The 16534-nt window shown below is 44.2% G+C and overlaps 1 protein-coding gene across 4 annotated transcripts in view; it reads left to right on the forward strand.

Moving 5' to 3' along the window:
- rerea (arginine-glutamic acid dipeptide (RE) repeats a) overlaps positions 1-16534 on the forward strand; it is a 130317-nt gene that overhangs the window by 2201 nt on the left and 111582 nt on the right. Inside the window, exon 1 of one of the 4 annotated variants that reach the window (XM_085393044.1) lies at positions 6973-7021. The exons of 2 other annotated variants lie outside the window; for them this stretch is intronic. The gene's annotated coding sequence lies outside the window, so the exon portion shown is untranslated. Of the gene's footprint in view, positions 1-6972; positions 7022-16534 lie in introns of those variants that run through there. One more of the 4 variants, XM_085393046.1, reaches the window with a different exon arrangement.

Genomic DNA, 16534 nt, shown 5'->3' on the forward strand with positions numbered 1-16534 from the left:
GGCAGAAGATTTGTGCTGTTCCTTTTTTGATTCTTTCTGTCATGTTACTCGCAGAGCTGCTAAGTGGTCAGGGTGTTTTATAGTGTTTCAATTTGAGTGGGATCTCAGGAGCAGCAGTGGGTAAAATTACTTGGAGTCACCTATCCAATGACACACCCCGTCCATCGAATGTTAATCTAGCTGTGTGGCTGTAGTAGCAGCAGCAGCAGTGCCAGCAGAGTAATGATAAGAGAAGTGTAATAACCCTGCTATTTTCCTTTAATGACTAATACGCGTTTGAGTAATGGCAGCTTCCTGCAAATAATGTGTGGCAAAGGCCAGGCAATGCTGAGGAAAAGCCCGTTTCACTGTGCTCTGACGCCTCTTTTGTTGGATGATCTTTCAATACACATGCGCTGCAATTCAGTGTTTACATGCCGTGCTCAAACGGCATCTCGCTGTTGTCCTCTACTTTGTCGTATCTTCGTGAATCCCCATAAAGAAGGATTCTCCAAGTCTTGTCTCACAGCCACTTTATTGTCAGTGCTAGAGGTTTGTTTCTGCCGTGCTTGACGCCATTTGAAGCTGTCCATATGTGGCTATCGTGTATTTCACATTCAGAAAGGTTGGGGTTGTGTTTCAAAGAGGGGTGATTAGGCTGATTTATTGTTTTGTTCGAGGCCGTTCTGCTCAAGGGTTTCATATACAGTATTTGATTATGCTGGCGAGAGAGGTTGGTAAGCAGCGAAATGTCTTCTTTTAAAGAGCCGGCACAGGAAATGATGTGTAATCAAGCATCTACATGACATTTGTAATCAAGCAAGTGCATTGCCTTGTATTTATATTCTAATGACTGTGCACACTTGAAGCAGCATTAAGAGGATGCAGTGGACAAAGAAGGCAAGTGGATAAACTGATTTAGCTTTTTACTTTTACAGTGCTTGATATCAGTTTCTTTGCAAGATATCTGGTTGTTACATAGAAAATTAATGCTCTGAACAAAGGAGCAATGTTTGCTCAAAGACCGCTTGATGGGCCATTCAAGTGCTGTATATTCATTAAAAATAACAATCTGTCAGCACTTACTGACAGCACGCGCAACAAGCCAAGCTCTCTTTATTGTTCTCCGAAGATGTTTTTCAGTTCCCGTGCCAAGAGCTGGGTAATTGGCTGTAGCAAAGCCTTGCATGTGTTGTTTTAAGATATTGGACTGACACGCACAGGGCACACTGGCAGAAATGAGGCAAGCACACTCCCCTTTCCTCCTCCTCCTCTTGTTCTTCTTCCTCCTCCTGGCTTCTGCCAGCAAGTCAGAGGAGGCAAGATGCAGGATGTTGTTTTGTGTTCCCTGACAGCTTCCCTTCACCTCTCATAAGAGGAGATCCAAGCACGCCGCATCATATCTCATCTTTGTTTGATTCAGGCCTCTGCAGCTCCACAATTGTGCCAAGGAGATGGTATCAGCAAGCGCTGCTCGTGTTAACAATCGTGAGCTGTCTTGCTACATACTGCTGGTGGTATTTGATGTGATCAAATCTGCTTTCTGCACAAGCTCAGCCGTGGCGAAGTTGGTCTCACTTCATCTTTACAAACGCTGTGTGTTTCTTATTGGGCTGGGTTTGCGTTGACTCACATCTTAATTAATCAGATATATTTTGTCTGGTGTTATTGCTAAGCATCTCAAGATATGAAAGAAACTTTTCTACATATTTCATCGAGCAACTGTCAGTGCACTTTGTGCTTAATGTGCACAAGTGGTTGGACAGTGGAATTTGTAGAAATCGACTGGAAAAGGAGGCTTTAGTAGTATATGGGAGTTTTACGCATTTGCTGGTTTCCTGTGCGCGCGCCTTACTAATTACCATTTAAAACGCAACATGTAGGGACAGGCCTAGTTTGTCACTTTATTGGCATGACCTATTAATAGCACTTCATGCAAAAAAAAGAAGTGTGAATTAAAAAGGAAAGTTAAAAAAAATAATAGTCAGCCATTTGCCATCACAGTAAAGGAGGAAAATGAAATGGTGTAGGATCAGCTGGCTGGCCCCTGAGGAGAAGGAGGGGGGGGGAGGGGGGGGGGGTGATGATGATGATGAGGAGGAGGAGTACTTTGCTGCTGTGTGTGTCAGTGCTGATTAGGTAAGAGATTGCCTCATGTAATGACACGGCATGGCGCTAGTGGTGCAGAAACACAAACAATGCATACCAGTGTTTTTTACTGCGCACACTCCCTGCAGCCGCCTGCCTGAAGATGTTTATATAGACATATACACTCTAACCAGAATATTTCAACATCTTAGACAGAACCCCCCCCCCCCCCCCCCCCCCCCCCCCCACTCCCCGCTCCCTTTCCAGCGACACGCACATTTATTGCATCCGGGAGCCGATAGCCCTCTTTTCTTTTGTAGCACAGATGAAAGATGGGGGTGATTAAAGCAAAGGGGGCACAATGGAGCCTGTGCGGTTTCTCGATCAGTATATGCTGTTAGTATTGACAGCATTTATTTAGGCCTACATAACCCGCCAGTTTTATCTGTTTCTATCAGTTTAAACCTAAAGCAAAACGGAGCATGTCATAATTTCCTCCTGCTTGTGACGGTTAAGGTTTCTGTAGATGTGTTGGACCTATTATTATATACACAAGTGTGTACAGGGTTTTGATTCATTAGCTTGGTTATTAATAAATCTGCTTCAGGCTTAGATTCAGCATGATGTATCTTTTGATAAAATGATATGAAAGCATAAAGCAAAAAAATAAAACCAGACAAAAAACTGATTATGGTAAATGGCCACTACGTGATACTTTCAGGGAGCCACTTTGATTAGCTAGTCTAAGTGATGCAGTTGGTTTAATTGATTGTTTTATAGAGAGATGTGTCAATAACAGCTGTCTGCTGTCCAGACAAACATGCTTTTGTCATTAATTAAAAGTGGCCGTAATGGCTCGTTATGCTGTGTTTTTCTGCACAACACTGGGTATGCAGGACATTGATTTTCAACAGTGTGGATGAGACAAATTGCACATAGATCTTTTTATAATGTGCTGGCTGTGCCGCTCTGCCTCTGTGACTAACACAGATATCGCACTGATGTTGCGGCTAGGGCTGCCACAAACGATTATTTTGATAGTCGACTAGTCACCGATTATTTATGCGATTAGTCGACTAATCAGATCATCATCCACTGGACGTAAAACTACAGCTTATTGCACCAGCAGCATCTGCTCTTATATAACTATCATTAGCTTACAGCTTTAAGCTTTTAAGGTGCTAACTAAAAATAAAGACAAGATGATAGTTTATTCAATTTTAATGAAAATTGCAGATTGTTTCGGTGAAGTTTAATAAACTCCTTGCTATCTAAAATATAACAGGACAACGGAGTATATTCTCCAGCATCTCACACTTCTGATAATCAGCTGTCTGCTTGACGTTTATTCAGCTGTGTAAAAACTATAACTTTAATCTCAGACAAACCGATTTACTCAGGAACAAATAAAATACAAAAAAAAAAAAAAGCCAAACAATAACATTTTTAATTTATCTAAGTGACTCATATATATTTAACCTGAGTAGCGAAAGACGGCGGTGGGTTTGAAAACAATTTGCCGGGAGTCCGGTGTTCTCACGGCGCTAGTGACCTAGCCCCCGGCTAGCTATCGAGCTAGTGGGTAACAGACGTCTCCGAAAACATCGGAGCGCTTTTGAAAATATGTGGTGTCCTGATAAACTGAGCCGATATTTGAGGTTTACACAGCTACATCTCGGCTGAAAATATGTTAAACGTTTATTTTGTGACCCAGAAAGAATAATAAGAGTAATATTAAAACTAACTAGCTGCCGCCATTGTTGGAAACTGAGCTGGGCCGCGCTATGAATTCTGGGACACAGCAGCTTCTTCTTCTTCTTCTTCTTCTTCGGGGTTTAACGGCAGCTGGCATCATTGTACATACAGTGCTGCCATCTTCTGTTTCAGTCCGTTATTACACTCTTAAATCCTGCTACTTATTCCTGCGTCTTTTGGGATCTTACAAAGCCTCAAACGACGCGTCGACTATTAAATCAGTAGTCGACGATTTTGATAGTCGACGTAATCGTGACTAGTCGACAAATCGTGGCAGCCCTAGTTGCGGCTACGGCTGCACACGAGGCACAGTTTGCAGGGCTGGAAAGCCTGTGAGTGATGTTTTAATGGAGACGGTCACGCAAGTCAGCGGTGATCTCAGGGTTCACACTGCCATAAGGAAACGACCCGGGTGACATTGTGGCTCTCCGCTCTCCTGTACACAAGATGCCTCGGGTAAACTGTGTCCTTGCTTGCCCTTGCAGGTTAGGAACACCTATTGAGCCTGCCGAGCCTTCAGTTTAGACACTGGGACTTTGAGCTGGATCGACTGGGTTTAAAGATGGACATCTTGTCTCTGTACCCCAGTTCCAGCAGCCGGCACAGAGAAAATGAGTTCTGAGGATTGGGTTTAGATTTGCCACTGTAGCACTTCCACTCTGATACACTCTAGCTACCATCAGGGGAAGGTTGTCAGAGAGAGCGGGAGCGAGAGGGAGAGAGAAAACAGCGAAGCACAGCAGTGCTATCTAATAGATCAATTTGTAATAAATCTGTTGCCTCAAGCTGTTGTTGTTCGCTTCAACTCAGTAAAAGGTGTCTGCGTTTCTCAGGCAAGAAAATGCTTGTCAGGCTGGGCATACAGAGCTATCAGTGAATAAGACGCGCCTAAAGCACAGTAAATCATTTTCTCTGTGCTCAGTTTACATAGGTCGAACACACGGCTCTTATCAGCGCATTCCATTGGCCAAAAAAGGAGGGTTATGACCAATCAATAGGGCTGAGCGCTGAAATCAGGAAGTAACGCTCCCCTCACATTAAATTTCCCCCCATTATCCAATATGAACCATTAATCATGATGAAGGAGCTATCGATTAGGCTATGAGCCAAGGTTGGTCAATTTATTTGCCAAAAGTCATTGAGTCGGGGCAAGGATGTGTCGACGAAGTGCCGATTTACAAAAACCAAGCGACAGAATTAAAACGACCCCATTATTATGACAACAGTTTGATCTTTAGGGTAACAAAAGAGCAGGCCTCTATAAAAACCACATGGGACCTCTCCGGCTCCTCCTCCACTAGCAGCCATATGGACCGTACTAATTGTGTTTTACGCCAACCATTTTCACCGATCCATCGGGGACTTGTGGAAGTGCTGTAGCTATAATGTCACCAGCAGTGGGCTGGCTCATGAAAGAAACATTAGCAAGCAAGATGAGAAGACAGGAAGGCAATGCACTGCAAGTGTACACAATTATTGATTTTATTCAAATGGAATCTGTGCTTTTCTGTTCAGAATCCGATGTCTTTTTAATAATGATTTCTATTATAGCTTTCCCTAGATGGAGCTTTTGTTTGAGAGAGGCATTCAGTTTAGTCTCACACTTGCACCTTGTCAGAAGGTGAAATCTAATATCTAGGCATGTTGCCAGTGTGTAAAGATATAGCTTTAAAAAGGAGACTTGTAATCCCTTGTATTATCCAGTTTACACCATAAATATGTTTTATCCAGTGATGTGATAGATTTGTTTGTTTTTTTGCACAGGGGTGGGGGGTCGGGGGTTGTGCTGAGCACTAACAGATCATCTTTCACTCATTTTTGTTTTATGGCTACACAAATGCTTAGGTTGAAGTATTTCCTTTGCCCTTCAGGCCAGGGAGTGGTTATAAAGCGTTTAGAGTGCCAAGTGTGACTGAGGCAAATCTGTGTGTGTTTTAATGTGTCTGTGGCATGCAATCATGAAAAGGGCACATCTATGGAAATTAGATCCCGTGAAAGAGGGGAGGAGCTTTGGAGCGGTGAAGGTGGGGAGGAGGGAGGGGGGAAAAAAACCACACTCTCGTTTCATTGTGTCCCCTCTAACAGTTTTCTTGTAATTATTGAAATTGATGTTTGCTGTGGAGCTGTAAATCTGCAAGATCTCCTGTTAATAAAGCGGCAGAGGCAGCCGAGCCGTTAGGCTGGGAAATAAAAGGTAATCAAGCCTCCAACATCCTGTCCCTCGCCCCAAAATGAAGCAGCAGAAATCCTAATTAACTGAGAGGATGAGGAGCTCTTACTACACTGCTTGGCTAGTCGATGCCAGAGCTCTGTGCTATACTGTAATGAAGATGCACTGCTAGTTTCCCCCAACCTCTCTTCTTTTTTTCCCCTCACTCTCTCCCTGCCTTCCAGCTCTCTCTATCTTGCCTGTGGTATTTTTCCCTCTCCTCAGCTCCTTTCCTTCTCTACCTCCTCCTCCCTGCCTTGTCTGTGAAGTTGTGGATGTGACCATTGCTCGGAGTGAGAGGCGCTTTTTGTAGCCTGGAGGTTTCTGGAAGTCCTGCACAGGAAATCGGTGAGCTAGATGACGGCCTCTGTGATGGTTATTGCTGCTTATGTAAAGTGCCGTGAGAGCGAGGGAGAGGCGGCATTGATCTCGTCCCACTGATTTCATAGATCCTCTTTAAGATGACAATACAGTTGTCTTTCTGTGTCATCTTCAAGTGCTCCTGTTTTTCAAATCAGCGATGTAGCAAATGACTCCTGTCATCAGCCGCACATGCTCAAACGGCGTCGTGTCAGCTTTGGGGAGCTGAAAGTCAGGTCAAAGCTTGCTTTGCACATGTGATTTACTGTATTCAGTAATGTTGTTTTTTTGTAGTTTTTTTTAAAAAAAATTTGGTTTTTTTTGCTCTGTAACTCTGGTATAAAGCAGCAGCAAGACATGCTCCTCGAGGTGAATGTCATGTTATTAACATCTTTGTTTTTGTGGAAGAGTGAGTGATCATCGATTGTCTGAAACCCGAGCTTTCCTCAGCCCTCCTGCCAGCTACTCTTCACTATTTACCTGTAAACTTGTCCTTTTGTCTCTTGCTTTGTCTGTTGATGGCCTCAGAGCTCTTTCTTTGTCCCTACCCCCTACCCCCACCCTCCCTTGTTGTACCAAAGCAGCCCAAAAGCCTCCAGGGATGAACAGACAAATAGAAGACAGCTACAGGTGAGGCTCCGTCCCTACATTCTCCCCATCTGTCTTTCTCCCCTGTGAGCACTCTGCCAGACAAGTTTTCAGGCACTCAAAAGCAGCAAATCGACTCACTGTAGGATTCACTGTCACTTAGTCGAGCTGGGGCACAGCAGCTCACTGGGAGGCCGGTTTCTCTTCCTTTCTCCATTTCGCCACTTCCTCAAATGAGGAAAACGATATTTGGTGTGGTTCTTTGCATAGCCGAGCTCGATTCCAGCTCCTCGCAATCCTGCTTTGTTTCTTCGTTTATGCATTAGTGTGGCGCTGCAGATGACAGCTTGATTAAGTGCTTGTCACATCTCAAATAATTCCAACTGGATGGGTCCAGTCAGCTGCGCTCCATCTCGATTTGCTCCGGTTAATTTTAAACAGCGCGACTGACGGGCGAGATGGTCGCACGCCGTCGCACGGATCCCTAGTCAAAGTGGTGGACGGTTTTGTTTCCCGTGCACATGTTTCATGATTGCGATTGAGCACGGGGAGAGCGCCGTCAAAGAGTTTCAGTCTCTGCCTTTTTATTCTTGGCACAAAGCAAACGATCTGCTCGGCACAAAGCCAGCAAAAACTCCGGTAGAGAAAGCTGGCATCTGGCTTCACATCGTGCGTGTGCACTCTGATGCATCCACGAGAGCATCGACATGCGCCCTTGGTGTAATGAAAGCCAAAAATTCTCATAACAGTAGGAGTTTAAATTTCTCTCCTAAGTGCAGCGGCTTGCTCACAGGGAAGAGATTCACCGGCACCTCTGACAGCCCTCAGAGACCCTTTCCTGGAGAACCAGCAGTCCTCCCTTTCTTCTCCCTGTTTCCCTCTGTATTTAGCACTCAGACTTTTCCTCTAATCAACAACAGGCTTGTGAAAATCTCTACATAAAACACACAGTGCTACTTTTTTTCCCTTTCTCTCTTTTCTTCTGCCTGATTCTTCCCCAGAGTTCTTTTTTTGTCTTGCCTGTGTAGCTGCTGCTATAAAGAGGATGACAACAGGCAGAGGAAACTAAAAGGACGAATTGTCTTTACCTCCCCCCCTTTTTTTGCTTTTCACTTTATCACTCTGCCTCGCTAATGCAGCTGCTTACATTACACGGGGCTCGTTCACTTTATATTTGCTGTCGCAGGGAGATAAAGACGATGAAAGTGAGAAATATACGTGGCAATCTTTGGGAATTTAGCTTAGGAATGTGGATACATGTAAGAAAAGAGATCATACTGGCTGGTTTTTTTCTCCTTTTTTCAAACGTGTATTTTCGTTTTTTCTTTTTTTTGTTTCATGGGTAAATGGAGCTCATGGGGCACGGGAATCGACAGGCGCGTTTTAATTGTTTGTGACATGTGAAATGAGAAACAATAACGTGCGACTACTACAGGGCCCATGAGATTACAGTCTGGTCGGCTGCTTAAAGGAGTGTCAGAGAGATGCATTACCACATCTCTGTTTCCCTTTCTGCCCTCTGAGCCATAAACCACTCACAAGCATTTAGCCAGCAGTGATTTCTCCTCCGCTCACCTCCTCACCCTGTTTTGTGATCCTGTGGAGAGCATACCGTTAGAAAACCTCCCAGGCTTCCTAAACGAATCCTCTGTGTGTCTGTGTGTCTCTGCTTGCAGCCTTGGTACTCGGCAAATATCTGCAGCACCACCTGATTTGACTTGGTAATGGGGCATTGATGAGTCTGGGGGGAAATCGGGGGGGAGAAAGAAGAAGGGAAAAAAAAAAGGCACAAAATCGTACAGCCCCAAACCCACTACAGTGAGGCGGCACCAAACACGGCGTCAGTTTCTCAATAGCAATTGACAGAAATGGAAAAAAGAGAGGGTGAGGTAAAAATGGAGGACTATAGAGATATAGCTGTCATCTGTTGATGCCTGCAGCTGCCTGCTATTGCTACAGGGGGAGAAAAAAGCCAAGAGGTGGAGATGAGCTTCAACACCCAGGCTTCAACTTGATTTATTTTTTTGTTTCTGCTGTTGTTGTTTTGTTTTTTTTGCCTCCACTGTCCTGAAAAAGCAGGTTTTCTAAGCAGAACAGCAGATTATTTACATCCTTTAGCAGAGCTCATTTCTCACAGAATACTGAGTTGTGTGTGGAGGACATAAAATGCAGCCAAGCCAGGCAGAGCACAGGAGATAAAAGCAAGATCGCTTAAGCACTCTCTGTTACCTCTAAAGCACATTTCTATTGCTGTTGATGTAGCCACTAGTCTAATAATTCATCTTCCCTAGTCTTTTTTTTTTAAATCACGGCTAGCCTTGTGCACACACACACACACACATACACGCACACGTGCCCACACACAGTAACCGCTCTCAAACACAAATTCCCCTCTCTGCTGAGGGTAGACCCCTTCTAATATAAAACAAGCAATTCAAAGACGAAATGCTCGTCATCCTGCCGTCTCACCACGGCCAACAGATGAGTAGTGCTGCTAACAAAAAGCAGGGACTGACTGCGCCCAGCTCCCTCGCAGGGGCATCTTGTCTATGTTATCACTCCAGCTAGTGCTGCAATTAATATTAATGTGCTTTAAAGCACGCTCCAGCAGCCCCGCTTCCCTCGCTCCTCTCTCGTTTGCTCTGTGTCTGTGTGTGTGCGCATGTGTGTTTGTTACTCAGGAGGAAAAGAGCAATAAAGCCAGCATGGGATAAGAATCTAGGCAGGATATGACAGTCCTCATGTCAGCTGTCGTAGAGCTGGAGGGATATGTGGATAAAGACAAGAGATGAAGCTGAATCCCAACCAGCCAAACAGGCAGGTAGTACGGCTTGTAGGTAGAGGCTTCGAGTGTTCACAGCGGCTGGGCTGGGGGCTGTGCACAGCCTGTTTATTTAGTCATGTTGTAATAATGCTTGACCTTTTCTTTCAAGTCCGCAGGCTGACCTTTAGCACCTTACTCCTCTGCAAATCACACACACACACACACACACACACACACACACACACACACACACACACACACACACACACACACACGCAGAGGGAGAGTGAGACAAGCACCTCCTTTGCAGGGAGCTTCATGGTCTGCCAGCTCTAGGAGTGGATTGTTCCAAATTAGTATGCATTAGGTGGTTAGTGCAAAGCATTTAATTATGCGAGATGGCACTAAACTGTCTATGTTATGATTAGCCCAACATGTTACAACTTTAATCTCTTCATCCCCCCCCCCCCTCTTTCTGCGGGTGAAGAGGAGATACATTGGGGGATATGTGAGGTGGTGGCTTATTAGGGATAAGTTTATGATTTTTCAAGTCTGTCTTAAAGCAATGCTGATTTGCCTGTATTCTCATGAGTGTAGGTGTTGATCTCGGTAACAATTCCCGCTCTCCACTTTGGACCTTATGCTTTTCCCTGTAATGCAGTTACACTGTAAGAAATTGGGGGTAAATTGCATAGCCCTCTTTCAGTGCACATTAAATTCCTCTGTGGCACATAATAAGCCTCAACAGTCCCGCTATGCTAAATCTAGCTGGTATCTTTTTAGAGTTAATATCTATTTAGCACAAATTTCCTCCATTTTTGTTTCTTAAGTTGGCTCCCTGTGGAGCTCCTGTGGGAGGACACTTTAAAGTAGTTCTGTTCTCATCACTAACTTGGAAGTCAATGTATCCAGCAGATGTGATAGCATGAGTAGTTTTTTCCATATTTGTAGTTTGGGACAGAAACAATTAAGTAATAATGTGTCTAATTGTGTTTGGAGTATGGCTGTGTGACGACATTACTAGCTGCCCGTGACGCGGCTAATACGGTGGGTGTACTGGCGCTTTAAGACCTTTCCATTTGTTTGCCTTAATTTCTTCTTTTATGACGTAGTATTTTTATGTGCTTTTATAGGGGCTCTATAGTGTAGTGGTAATAAGCAGACGGTAGCTGGTTTGATCCTCGAAGGAGACACAAGCCCTGCTGTAGTGACCCTGCTTTGAATAAGGGAGCAGCCAAAAGTAGCTTTTATTTTTTTTGTGCTTTTATCTGAGGTGTTGTGAAAGTAAAAGGCGATCTCGTAAGACGTTCCTTAGAGAGATCAAGAGTAGGGCTGCCACGATTAGTCGACTAGTCACGATTATGTCGACTATTAAAATCGTCGACGACTAATTTAATAGTCGACGCATCGTTTGAAGCTTTGTAAGATCACAAAGGACGCAGGAATGAGTAGTAGGATTTAAGAGTGTAATAACGGACTGAAACAGAAGATGGCAGCACTGCATGTACAAGGATGCCAGCTGCCGTTAAACCCCGAAGAAGAAGAAGCTGTGTCCCAGAATTCATAGCGCAGCCCAGCGCAGTTGTCAACAATGGCGGCAGCTAGTTAGTTTTAACTTTACTCTTATTATTCTTTCTGGGTCACAAAAAAAACGTTTAACATATTTTCAGGCGAGAATGTAGCTGTGTAAACCTCAAATATCTGCTCAGTTTATCAAGACACCACATATTTTCAAAAGCGCTCCGACGTTTTCGGAGACGTCTGTTACCCACTAGCTCGTTAGCTAGGCGGGGGCAAGGCTAACTAGAGCCGTGAGAACACCGGACTCCCGGCAAATCGTTTTCAAACCCACCGCCGCTAGTCAGGTTAAACATATATATAAGTCACTTAGATAACTTAAAAATGTTATTGTTTGGCTTTCTTTAGTATTTTATTTGTTCCTGAGTAAATCGGTTTGGCTGAGATTAAAGTTATAGTTTTTGCACAGCTAAAACTGTCAAGCAGACAGCTGATTATCAGAAGTGTGAGACGCTGGAGAATATACTCCGGTGTCCTGTTATATTTTAGAAAGCAAGGAGTTTATTAAACTTCACCGAAACAATCTGCAAATTTCATTAAAAATTAATAAACTACCATCTTGTCTTTATTTTTAGTTAGCACAAACACTTAAAGCTGTAAGCTAATGATAGTTCTATAAGAGCAGATGCTGCTGGTGCAATAAGCTGTACGCTGTACGTCCAATGGATGATGATCTGATTAGTCGACTAATCGCAAAAATAATCGGTGACTAGTCGACTATCAAAATAATCGTTTGTGGCAGCCCTACTCAAGAGCGGACCGTGTTGCTACTGTTGGAGAAAACTGACATAAATACACTGCTGGCACAGCTGAGCTGAGCTTGGAGAAGGATTGCCACAGCAGGAGAGGTGCTATGAGAAGAAGGCTGAAAAGCACAGCTATGTCATCATAAGCTGACCTACCAACAAAGAAGAGAGTGTTAAGTGCAAAAAACCCCCCAAAAAACTAGATGTGTTGGTAATTATCAGTCAGCCAGCGTAATATGGAGAAGTAAGGGCGAGATGTTGCTAAAAAGGCCGCAGAGATTACTTTCCAGTTAGCAGCTCATTTGTTACATTATTTGCCTCACCTATATAGAATCGCATCTACAGTGTCAGTGAGTGTATCTCCCAAGAGCATGTATTGATATGGTAATCGAGAGGTTGTGATCTTGATCTATTTTTGTATAAATCTCTTCTTAAATTCCAAATCCGCACTTGACATCAGTTCTCTTTGTAACATGAGTGATAAGTCGGCCAACAAAACCTACACGTGGCTACTTTAAGGTGTCCATCCTCCAAGCTTGGCAAGGAAGAAATAGAGGGGAGTTTTTGCTAAATAGGCTGTGTTTCTGAAATATTGGCATTTTACCTCGGACAAACTTGGCAGTGCATTCTGTCACCTATTTCTTAGAGCGTTGTTGTGTTCTGGGGAAAAACCTTTGGTGCCCAGATGGAGAGCAGCAGAGAGAGTCACAGCTTCTCACATACACGTGGGTACATCAGTTTTATTTTAAGTCACAGAGTCTTGAAAAATCCCATCCTTTAAGAAATGCTGGCATATTCCCATTAGATGTCACAAGTATCCTCACTATCTCTGCAGCTAATGCTTTCTCCCTAGAAGGAGTTTGGTATTTCGCTTGTCTCCCCTCCTTCACTCCCCCTCAGATACTTTGTCAGACGATATTGAATCAAGCCTTTTATGTGTGTACGTGCATATCCCCGCTCTCTGTTTTCACTGAGCCGCTTTTCATGGAAGGCAGGCCTTTTTAATCTTGGGCAGCAGTGGCAGAAGCAGCCTGGGCAGAGTCGGAGCGAACCAGGCAGCCATCCAGCCAGGCAGTCAGTCGCTGCAGCGGAGCCCCAGCAGCTCCCCGGAGGAACCCATTATACAGGAGAGATATCAAACCATGAATCATTTACGCCAATCCTCCCATCCCCTCCCTTCACCTACCTTTGCACGCAGCCCTGACGCCCGGCCCCGGCCGCCTGCTTGCCGCTGTCTGCATCATTAATGAATGATTATTGCATTTCATAAACATGGAGCTACAGTAATTAAAGTGTTATCGATCCCTTCCACGTTGACTCCAAGGTGAAGAGAAATGTTTGCGTGTCCTCCACTTACACATTTTTTTGTCACAATGCTGGGTAGAAAAAGTCCTTCTAGGAACAATAGGCAGTGATTTATTTAGCCTGAGGGCATGATACATATTTTTTTTCTCTGTTTAGACACTTGAGATGTAGTCTTGAATCAGAGAGGATGATGAAGATAGAGCTGGGTGGGGTTTGCGGGTTGCCTCTCATTGTGCAGCGTGTCGGTGGTGTTGGAGTGTTTTCCTATGTTAGTGTTTGGTGTTTTGCGTAAAAGGTGGAAGGACACGGAGGTTAATGTGCTGGAAAAGAGTGATTTAGGTCAGTGGTCGTGTCTGCATCTGTCACTCTGACAAGCTGGCGCTTTAGGAGGCTGTGTGGTGTTGAATAAAGGAGAGAGTGAAAGACAAGTGAGGAGAGAGCCGGCTCTTTCAAATGGAAAAGAGGAAAACCTGACTTGACTGTGATTTGCGCTCTCAGCGACAGGCACAGTGTTACAAGCAGCCGTTTGATATAAACCTAATCAGTTTCGCCTCTTTATTGAGGATCAAGACAGTTAAAAGTCTCTGCAAATAAGTGCACGTGTCCCTGCCTCCCTTCCATCTGTTTTCCTTCCTTACTCCCTCTGCCCTGCTGTCATTTCTCCCGGTCATTTTTTCCTCCTCTCATCTCATTTTCACCATGCTTGTCTCTTTTGCATTCTTAACATCTTTCCACTGTTTCCTCATTCCTCAGCCGCCACCTCCCTCCCCCGACCGTTTCAATCAGGAGGGCACTTCAGCGTAAATATCACAATCGCTTTAGGAGGCAACAATTGTGTAATTCTAGACTGATAGCGATGTTTAAAATAACAATTTGGCCAATAGCAGTGGGAGACGTTTGTTTTTTTGTTTTGTTTTTTCATTTTGGGTTCCTCCTTTTGTTTGCGGGAAAAAATGAAATCTCGATTATGAATAAATAACTGTTTGAAAGTATTTCGATCTATCTCTACATGTTACAAATGTGCAAAACTGGATCTCCAAGGACACACAGTATGTAAACACAGGCCACAGTCAATAGGCTGATGTCACTTATTTGACGTCGTTCCAATCAGTGAAGAGAAAAGAATGGAGAATCCATTCATTAATGAATGGGATGTTTGTTTGTTTGTTTTGGGTTTTTTTTTTATGCTGTGTCCCCTGTGGATTACATGCAACTTACCCTCCATAGTTATCAGTAAAATTTCCCTTTCCATTTCAGCACCTAAATGGATAGTTTCCCTGGAATTATTTATTTTCATAGACGCAGATTTTAATAGGCTCTTTGTTAAAACTAACTAAATGTTTATTCACAGCTGTTGTTTGTTTTCACCCCCAAAAAAGCGCTAAATAAAGTCATCACAAATACGGAGTTGTTAAGGACGACGTACAAATGCGAAAAGCAGATTGATCGAGCCATTAAGTGCGAGATAGCCCGGTTCAGCAAGCTCGTGCTGATTAGTAGCCTTTTCTCCCTGCCCTGTGCCTTGTCCCTTTTGTTAGTGAGCCACATGGCTCTCTACAGGGCTTAGTCTAATCAGTGCTAAATATTCAGCGGTAGCCCGTAGCCTAATCAGGCAGAGCATAATCATTGTCAACCAATTGCATTCCTCTTGACCTCCCAGATGGAGGTAAACTGCACAGCCTCTCCATAGCACCGCCTCAATTACTGCAGTAGTAATGGTGATAAAGAAGAGCACAAGCTCAAATGAAAATGGCTGATTGATGTGGACACACATGGCTCATATTTGGATTATAAGGAAGAACATTACGGGTGTTAGGGTCACAGTCATGGTGCGGGATTCGAAACATTGACCAGGTATTTCGTGAATTTTTGCCCTGTTGTGAAATACGACAGCATCCCCAGGGGTCTTGCCACCTAAAGCACAACCCTCTTGTTCCTCCTCTGCTGCAGTGTCAAGGGGGTGGGACTGTATATCTAAAATGCTCATGTGTGCTGCCTGTGACTGGCCCTCTTATGCTAGTGACAGCTGTGGGGTCAGAACAAAAAGCTGTCTATTTCCGAAGCCGCCATCCCTCTTCTTTCTCAGACACACACACACAAAGAGAGAAAGAACCAGTTGGAGATTTGCGGAAATTGCTTGTTTTCACTGTTGAGCATTCATCAATTATGGCTTCCAATCAAAGAATTAATAATGTTTCAGTGTGATTTGTTTATATTTTAGTTTGTCTGATTAACTAAAAAACTGAAACATAATTTTTGTTAATAAAAAATACTCACATTTTGAGAAGGTGTAATGTTAGTTGATGAATTATAGTTTTTTTTTATTATGCTTTAATACATTGATTGATTTGTTTAAGGACTTTGAATTTATTATTTTGCTGATGGGCAGTTCAGAGCTCTTCTTGTTGTCAGGCTGCTCTTCAGTTGTTTCTGTTGATCCAGGCTGAGAGCATGAATAGAGGGATGTAACTAATTGACCCTGGCACCTTAAGGGGGCTGAGGTAGAGTTGGGGAGCAGGTGCTGAGTGGGTTGCCCACCGTCTCTCACGCCGGTCCTCGTCTCAGCGTGCGTATCCCCGCTGAGCACCAAACACTCCCCGCTGACCGATTGGCTCACACGGCTCTCCGTAAGTGCAATGATGCTGGATGCCTTAGCCTGCGTGAGCAGCATAATACCGACTAATGCCTGAAGGAGCGCTCTCCCCATTTTTATATCACCGCTTCCCTCAGCTGCTGCTTAGCCAAGCCTGGCCAGTGCAGAGTGGAGCTGAGTGCCTTCCTTTTCTGCTCTCACTCTGCTCCGCCTGGCAGTTTATTAAAAGGAATACTAGCTTTTTCCTCGCGCCCGGGTGTTTGATTTCGACAGCAGCAGAAGCTGTCACGGCAGATAAAAGGTAGCGGGCGCCAGAATTACGGTGCACACAGCATCTGTATTTACTGCGTCATTCTCCCTGCCTCTGACAAGGGAGGAGGAGGAGAGGAGGAGAAAATGGAGGACAGGCTGCTGCGTTCATGTGTCTTTACATTGACATGTCTCATCAGGGAGAGAGGTGGACAGACAGTCTGCAGTGAAGCCATCAATCAGCCCTTTTCAATACATCTGTCCAGTACACTGTAATGCTCACACATAAAGACTGACAAAGGAAGGCATTATTGGTTCTG

The sequence above is a fragment of the Rhamphochromis longiceps genome, linkage group LG20 (genome assembly GCF_057381845.1).
Source record: "Rhamphochromis longiceps isolate RC_006_pf linkage group LG20, R_longiceps_female_GT1.1, whole genome shotgun sequence".
NCBI classification, from domain to species: Eukaryota; Metazoa; Chordata; class Actinopteri; order Cichliformes; family Cichlidae; genus Rhamphochromis; species Rhamphochromis longiceps.